Source organism: Canis lupus, chromosome 37 (assembly GCF_011100685.1).
Source record: "Canis lupus familiaris isolate Mischka breed German Shepherd chromosome 37, alternate assembly UU_Cfam_GSD_1.0, whole genome shotgun sequence".
NCBI lineage: Eukaryota > Metazoa > Chordata > Mammalia > Carnivora > Canidae > Canis > Canis lupus.
This window is the reverse complement of record NC_049258.1, coordinates 29,690,263-29,698,225: the sequence shown is the minus strand read 5'-3', so window position 1 is coordinate 29,698,225 and position 7,963 is coordinate 29,690,263. Positions and strand designations below refer to the sequence as shown.

Below are 7,963 nucleotides of genomic sequence, written 5' to 3'. Positions count from 1 at the left end.
TTTCACACAATGGGCCTTACCTGTCTTGCCCTTGGAAACATTTAAATTGGTGATAAATTCCTCCCACCATTCTGACAACTCCTGGGAAGCAGAGAATAAGGGCCATCATTTATCAAGTGTTGATGGGACAGACTCTTCTTTTTTCTTTTTTTTTAATAATAAATTTATTTTTTATTGGTGTTCAATTTGCCAACATACAGAATAACACCCAGTGCTCATCCCGTCAAGTGCCCCCCTCAGTACCCGTCACCCAGTCACCCCCACCCCCCCTGCCCACCTCCCCTTCCACCACCCGTAGTTCGCTTCCCAGAGTTAGGAGTCTTCCATGTTCTGTCTCCCTTTCTGATATTTCCCACTTAAAAAAAAAAAAATAAGTGGGACAGACTCTTCTGAGGTTTTTTCACGTATGCACTCATTTAACCCTCAAACAACTCCGTGAGGCAATCCTCTGGATTACAAAAGGGGAAACTGAGGCAAGAGACAGTCAGTATTGGCCTGAGGTCACGGAGCTGGTGAGCGGCAGCAATCCAAGGAAAACCAAAGAGGGTTGACGCTGGAATCCCAATGCCTGACTTCGATCTGCACCGACTGTCAGACTGGCCAAATGCACTCTCCTCTCGGAAGCTTCCCGGTTCCGTGATCCCTCCCTCTGGTTCGGTTCCAGCCCAAGGAGTTCTCCTCGCCTTCGCCATCGGTCACGCACATGGCACCTACAGGCTGACATTGTGAGTCATAAATGTTCTATTAATCATATACGTCCCTGGGCCATACCTGCACTTGTCTATCTGTGTCCCGATGATCAGACTAAATGTTTTTACATCAGTTCAAACTCTGAGGGTCCTAAAGGGGCAGAAGAACCAGGCCGTCGTGGCTGGCAGCCGCTCAGTGGACGGATGTGGCTGCCCGGCCCGGGAGCTTCTAACCCTCCTGGCTCTTTGGCCGCCACATGTGCCCTGGCCCAAACCACACACCGAGCCCAGCTTCTCGGACTCCTCCCGGAGCCCTGTGCTCAGGTCCCGGTGCAGCTGGGCAGGCCTGTCGCTCCCAGACCACCCTCCTCAGCCTCAGCCTTGGCTCCCCCAGCCGGCGCCCCGGGTTCCCCCATCCTGCCTGCTTCCTGGCGGGGTCTTCGCTCTCTCGGGAAGGCTCCTCTATTAACAAGGCCTGAAGGCCGGGATCACTTTTTTTTCACTCTTGTGTAACAAAATAAACGACCTCCATGTTATTTATTTTATTTCTGAAGACTCCTACTTTAGGGGTGATCTTTGTTGTTATTGTTTCCTGAGGGCTATTTTGTTATTGTTTGTTTAATGAAGCCCAGGCCGAAGACACTGTGGCGTCCCCAAGGCACTGCCTCTAGGCTCTGGAATTTTCCGTCAGCTCTAGCCAGCCACGCCCTCTGCTTCCTGTGGGCCCTGGCTGAGGGCTGCCTCCAGGCCGCCTCCTGCTCCTCAGCACTTGGGCTCCTGCCTCTCTGGGAACCTGGAATCCCCCAATTCCCATGCTCCTCCCTGGACACTCTCAGATCCCCAGGCTCCTTGGAGAGCGTTTCCTATCTTTATTTTCCTGCACTTCATAATTTAAATAGATGGTGTTTCAGGGGAGGTGCGGTTGATACCTTCTGAAATCAAAACCTTCTGGGGAAGTCTTTCCAACCAACACACCTACACCGTGGTACCTGCCTTACTTCCCATAATTTTAAAATTTTCCTTTGAGCACAAGGGACTGCTACCAGCATTGATAATCCCTGAAGACTGCGGACTCCTTAGGATTTCAGTAAATCGGACTCCTTAGGATTTCAGTAAATCGGCAAAGCAGGGTCCTTTGTTTTGCAACCTGACACATCCTAAGTGCTTCCTATTTAATAGGCACTCCGGGAGAAAGTTTACGGAGGGAAGGAAAAGCTTCATTATCTAAGAACCATCATTTTAGACTAGAAAACATAGGAGACACCCACCGATATGGCTCGTTAAGTCTGAACACCGAAATGGTCTCATCTACACCACGGTCCTTGCCGAGACATAAAGTGTTGTCTTCCACCTGTAGTCACCCTGTGAATTTAGGTTAAAATCTATCCCGTTCTTTGTGTTACTAGCTGTCAAATAACCAAGCTATCCCAAAAAAGAAAAAAAAAAACCCACAAGAACACAGAATTTGAGGGTGTTAACTTTGAATCTGAACACTAAATGATCTTTTTTAGTACTCCTGCAGTCCAAAAATTACCTGAACTTTCAAGACAAGGGCTTTTGTTGATGCTTAGGGCAAATATATATGTAAGAAAATATATTATTTAACTAATACCACTAACTCCAAGACATTCCTAGAAAGTTTTCTGGCATAAAATTTTCCCCTTTTTTCTTTTTTTTTTAAAGAAAACCCAATGTTTAACCAAAAAGGCTGTGTTTAGTATCTTTATATTTATATACTAGATACTCAATAAATATTTGTCAGGGTAATGAACTCGGTGATACTCTTCCATTAGGTTAATAGCATCATATTTTGAAAGCCAAGTTTGACCAAATGACCGGTAATATTGGCATACAAACACCATGGAGCTACTGTCGAACTCCGGGAGATTTATTGTCCTATATTTTGAAAGAGAAACTAAGTAGTTCAACCTAGTTTATTTTATTTTGCAGAAAAAAATGGGGTTGAGGGAAGTCTTCATTTACTTTGTCAATCTCCGAGAGGGAGGGGGTCGCGAGTGAAACACAGTAGACTAGAAAGTTTCATAGATTTTTCTAAGGGCCCTGGATGGGAGTGGAACCGAATAGAATTTGCAACCTTGTGTAGTCCTAAGATGGACATTGTGGGGTAGGGCCCAGGAACCTGTCTTTTTAAATAATCTGTGGGGTGGATTTTTTTTTTTATCTCTAAGATGCTCAAAACCCTCTGCCCCTCCCTGCATCTATGTCACTTGCAATGTGGCTCTGCAACTCCTCCCGTGAAGATGTAAAGTTGATCTCCCCACATTGAGTCGGGCTGGTTGTTGGACTTGCCCTGAGCAGCAGTGGGGCGGAGGAACGCTGGGCCAGTTCCCAGCCTAAGCTTCAGATGGCCTTGCCTGTTTCTACTGGTTCTCTCACTGTGGCCAGATAGCCAGCCCCGCCTGCATTGGTAGAGACGTGGCCTCTGTCGCCCCATCACCCAGCTGACAGCCAGTCAGCCCCAGACACCTGAGACCACGCAAACCTACCTGAGAGCTGACTGCAGACACACAGGGAGCCTGGCCGAGATCACACACACGGAGCTAACTGGCAGACACACAGTCAGCCTGCAGATTTGAAGGCAACAATAGGTGGCCATTTGAAGCAGCCGAGTTCTAGAGTAGATCACCGAGGACGCTTTAAATGATCCCTATAGTCATGCAAGCTTAGGAAATGTTAGTCTGGAAGATATTTACAACTTTCTTGGAATAAAGAAACTTCTGCATGTCAACTTCTATAAATCTCATAATATTTGGTTCTTCTGCCCCATTCATTGAACACAAATTAAAATGTAATTAGAAAAAACTTATACTGACTTTTAATAGCTTTTAAAAATCCACTGAAAGCTGTAAAAAAAATAAATAACCAAGAATTGTGACTTCTGGGGAGCAGGGGGGGAGGGTTGAGGTCAGGTTACGGAAATAACCACTCGTTCTCACGAGTATGATCTCCACAAACTGAAATGTATTTCAGTCTCCTTGTCCCCAGAAACGAAGAGCAGAACTGATATATAAAGCAAGTTATGGCTCATAATTGTGTTAATCCGAGAGTAACAGGCTATGGACAGTAATGATTTTCAGGTGCATAATTTAGGGGCCTGGAAATGGATACTGAATTCTTTGTCTTTTAGCAATGCACACATTCTACACTACTAATCTCTTGCCTAATGACAACCCTGTATTTTAGTATTAATGATTAATGCCTACTGCTGATACATGCAGATTAATGGCTTGATGACTGGACAGGAAATGCTGTGCATGTCCACAGGCAAGTTGCCCTAGCTAGTTATTAATCACCAAAAAGTGAACTGCACAGAGTCACAGCAGCAAGTGAGAGAGAATAAAAGCTTGGTTGTATTGATCATTTTGAATTTGCCTTTAGGTCAGCTAGAATGCATAAGGTAAGGCATTAGAAGAAAGTTATGTCTAGTAAAAATACCAGGAGCCAAGGTGCTTGAGCGATTTCACATTTCCTCCCTCTTCTTTGGAGGCTGATGAATTACAACATGATCCTAATGATCTGACAACAACAAGGAAAATGAACTACTTTTTCAATTAGCACATTGATTAAAGATTTCACAGGTACTTTTATTCTCCTTTTACCAGCTAATTGGTTTTCTTAACGAAATAATAATAATAAAAAAAAAAGCAGTGTAGCGTGGTCTTGCCTATTAGACAATTTTGCTAAGGCCTGTGACATTTTGAAATAATAAAAAGAAAATAGCACCATAGAGGTGATCCAAAAAGTAACCCCTTTTTGAAGAAATGGGCTTGATTAAAAAATTCTATGATGTTTTGCTAAGCATAAAACAGGTTTAGAAGAGAAAGAGTCCATAGTTTTTAAGAAACCTCCTTTATGAGGCAGGTTATAAGATGAAATAACCATATCACACATGGGAGAAGACTGAGGCAATAAAATAAACCCTAGCTGTGTGTAGTTTTGGGGCTTCATAAAGCCCTTATGCATGCATGTGATAATTTCCTTTGATCCCATCTAAGTAGACAGGCCCTGTTTTATGCTAACCCGTCATACAGACGGAGAAATTGAAATTCAGTGATACCAACTTGCTGAATACACAAGATGCCCAACCTAGAATCAATAATCAAGTTACACTTAAAACAAACAGTTAACTTACGGTTCTAAGTGATGTATTAGACATACATCTTCTCCTCTCCTTCCTGAGCCTCCACTAATTTATTGCAAGGGGAATAATAATAAGGTATTATTAAACTTAAAGGTTTAATAAAGGTATAAACTTACCACAAAGAAGAGAAAGGAGACAACTATGAGTAGATTTAAGATGTCAATACATTTCTGAAAAATGGAAAGCAGATATAGGCGTTGTGGACAATCCAAGTGGAAGAATTTGTGGTCAAGAATATGCAGGAATGGATGAGTATCAGCAAAGGGAGATAGTCTGACCTGATTTCAAGAACCCCAGGAAAGCTTGAATTTGGGAATTCTGGGTATATCAGAGGCTCAAGGTGGACAACTGAAGTCTATAACTAATAGGTCAAGCCAACCTTCAGCCCAGGATTAGATGCCCCAGTAGATAGGCATTTACCCTTCCAGAAAGGAGAGTTCTTTTCTTAAAAATTGAACGGAAAATTCTAGAGAACAAATGCCCTTGTGGGAGATGTTACCTTAAAGAGATGATCTGTACATTCTAAGATTAGGTTTTAAAGCAACACCACAGGAATACTGCTCTTTCACCTAAATTAGACAATGAACAAGCTTCACCCTTCTCCATAGAGCTGCTTTCCTTAGAAACCTTTCTGGCATATTTGACTTTTTAACTATACATATTTTTTTCTCACTTTTAAAAGGCATTTTCGTATATTTGGAAATTAAAAACCAAAGTAACTTTCTTAGTAAATTCTCTATCATCTTAGAGCTCATTTCCCATTCATGTTTATAATTCCACATTAATTATGAATCATAACATTTATCATATTTTCGGGCTTAAAAAACCCCATATACCTTAAAGCAACTTTTTAAGGATATGAGTTGGTTATCAGGTTGATCTTCACAGCATTAAATATTATTACAAAGAAAAAGTGGGGGGAAAAGATAATATGGGAATGATTAAGTACATCACTTACATTAAAAGAAATGCTATGTAAAAAGAAATATATAAAGAAATACTATTTAGTTAATCACAGCCTTAGACTGTGACTTATTTTTCATGAAGATAATTTATCATGTAATTGAATGAAAACATAAGTGACAAAATATGGTATAAGGTGTCGCTATAGTTTTTACTTAAATGTGTATGTACATTGAGAAAAGTCTAGAAAGATATTCAACAAAATGGTAACAAAGCTTAGTCCTGGACGGTGAGATTATATAGAGCTTGTGTTTTCTCTTTTTAAAATACGTTTTCTAAATTTTCTACAGAAACATGTTATATTTAAGTAATTTTATAGGTTTTTCTTGTTTATCTACTTAGCATCATAATATAAGTTAAAGGGATTTTTTGTAGCTTGCTGTTAGTAAAAGTGTTTTGCCTGATGCACTTAGACTCTTGTTTTTTTGGAGACTGCGTACATAATATTAAATTACTGCAGCATAATTTATGTAAACATTTCCCTATTGGATATTTTTGGGAATCATAAATGACGCTAAAAGAAAAATCTTATTCAAAAATCTTTATCTCATTTCTGAGTTTTCTAAGAATTTTTTCCCAGGAGAAGGAATGTGAATTTTATTAAGGCTCATGGGATATGTCACCATATTTTATACTTATAAATCTTTCTCCATCTCTACTTTTTCTTGGATTTAACTCTCATATTTTTGTCATAACTGCAAGATAAGATTTTAAATTTAATTTTATCTCTAAATATTTTGTCAGTATTCCCAATAATGTTATTGAAAATCATTCTTTTATATTAGACACAATATGTACAAATGCACACACTCAACTGATTACGGAACTACTTCTTTTCTGGTGATTTTTTTAATATCACTTTTTGGTGCAAAGGATGACACTGTTTTGATTATCAAAGTTTTATTTTTTTTTAAAGATGTTATTTATTTATTCATGAGAGACACACAGAGAGAGGCAGAGACACAGGCAGAGGGAGAAGCAGGCTCCCTGCAGGGAGCCCGACACGGAACTCGATCCCAGGACCCGGGGTCTCATCATGAACTGGGTGTTAGTGGACCCACTAAGCCATAAATTTGGGTGTGCACAGCAACACTCCATCATTAAATGGAAGTGGTATACTCATGACCCGGTCTGAGTAGACCCCGCAGGCACAAATAAGTCACATGAAGAAGTGACTTATTCCCCATGGTCCTCTCCTGCTACGCTGACTTTTTGCCCCATCCTGCACTTCATGGGGAATTTCCTTATGATAAGTGGACAGAAGGAGAGAAGATTCAGATATTTGACAGATTATTCTGTACAATATGGAGGTACCACTTAAAAGTAGACAGTTGCAGCAGTCTGAAACATCCATGAAAGACAGTGGTGAAGGGAAATCCATCCAGTAGGTAGACCTTTGAGCAATGCCTCTGGTTATTGCCTTTGCTTGGAGGGAAAGTGACCAAATGTGTGATTATATTACAATTCATGGGCTGCAGGCATTTGTTTGGCTGGATGGTCAGGGACTTGGAAGGAACATGATTGGAAAATTGGTGACAATGAAATTTGGGGAAGAAGTTTGTGGCAAGGGACACCTGGAGGGCCCAGCGGTTGAGCATCTGCCTTTGGCTCAGGGTGTGACCCCGGGGTCCTTGGATCGAGTCCCGCATCGGGCTTCCCATGGGGAGCCTGCTTCTCCCTCTGCCTACATCTCCGCCTCTCTCTGTGTGCGTCTCTCATGAATAAATAAGTAACATATTTTTAAAAAAGAAGTTTGTGGCAAAGAACAAGAAGCTATCTGTGTCTGTGTCCTATCTGAATGCTCACCAACGGGTCACCTCAGCAGAGGAGGATTATAATCATCAAGTAACCCATCCTGTAGCTATGATTCGGCCCCTTCTCTCCCACTCCCCCTACTTCCACGATCACCTATGAGCTTGTGAGCAAAGTACGGGTGATGGCGAAGACGAAGGTTCTGCATGGGCCTAGGAATGGCGAGTCCCACGCACTGAGGTCGATCTAGCTATGGCCACCACTGACTGCCCAAGTGCTGGCAGGAGAGCAGCGCTGTCCCCACTGAGCACCATTCCCCGCGTGATCAGCCAGCTGAGCCCCCTGGACCACTTCTCTCATGGAGGGGACGCTGTTTTGTTTTTAATGGAGTCCATTT

General features: G+C 41.8%; 1 long non-coding RNA gene across 1 annotated transcript; it reads right to left on the bottom strand.

The window, feature by feature from the left end:
- Positions 1-297: 297 nt before the first annotated feature.
- Positions 298-5,254, bottom strand: LOC111094360. Its single transcript, XR_005385008.1, has 4 exons — positions 4,146-5,254; positions 3,197-3,274; positions 1,958-2,051; positions 298-717 (listed from the first exon to the last, which is right to left on the bottom strand). It is a non-coding gene; the product is annotated as an uncharacterized LOC111094360 (long non-coding RNA).
- Between the last annotated feature and the right edge of the window lie 2,709 nt (positions 5,255-7,963).